Here is an 811-nt window from a genome sequence, read left to right as displayed (position 1 = left end):
TCTTTGAGCCCCTGTAATTTTAAAACTACATATTTTTAGAAAAATCTAAAACACCACAGACACAGATATTAGTTTCTAGACTATGTCTGCAAAATTTCATGGACTTTGGTTGCTTAATATTCAAATGAAATGGGAACTACGATTGTATGGAGTAAGTGACGGAGAGAGCTCTGTTAAGAGATAAACTCATCACTTTTTTGTAGTAATTAATACAAAGGAAATAGTCTAAATAACTATCCTCAATGTATATTGACGTGAAGGTAACACTCTCTATCGAAGTGTACTCAACACATAATAATATTACTCACGGTGTTCCCAGGCGGTCACCCATCCAAGTATTGAACGCGCCTGATGTTGCTTAACTTCGGTGATCGGATGAAAACCGGTGTATTCAACATGGTATGGACGTTGGCTCTCCCTTATTTTCATACCTACAAATCGATGAGCTTACCTTCTTGTAATGACAACGGCGGATTAGAATTGTCCGAAGATGAATCCGATATTTTTCGAGCACGTTTTTGTATCTTTTTTTCCAGTTTCTTTATTTTTCGCAGAAGATACTCATCACTACTTTTATTTTTGCGTTTAGGCATTATTAATACTCAAATTCACTACGACTTTTAAGAATATCATGTTGAACGGCCAGGCACTAGAACGCGAATGAAAATGACGATCAGTGCTGTCACTATGAGAAGTATAGTCTATGGTACCTACGAAAAAGTATTTATCTTGTTTTTTGTATTTCTCAACTTAGTGTATGGAATGGCCACACGGTTCGTGCTACTACAAGTATCCTAATCTCGAAGACGAA

At 36.5% G+C, this 811-nt stretch overlaps 1 pseudogene; it reads right to left on the bottom strand.

The window, feature by feature from the left end:
- Positions 1–292: 292 nt before the first annotated feature.
- LOC123873473 lies at positions 293–413 on the bottom strand (annotated as a pseudogene).
- Positions 414–811: the final 398 nt, after the last annotated feature.

Source organism: Maniola jurtina, chromosome 16 (assembly GCF_905333055.1).
Source record: "Maniola jurtina chromosome 16, ilManJurt1.1, whole genome shotgun sequence".
NCBI lineage: Eukaryota > Metazoa > Arthropoda > Insecta > Lepidoptera > Nymphalidae > Maniola > Maniola jurtina.
This window is presented reverse-complemented; position numbering and strand designations above follow the sequence as displayed.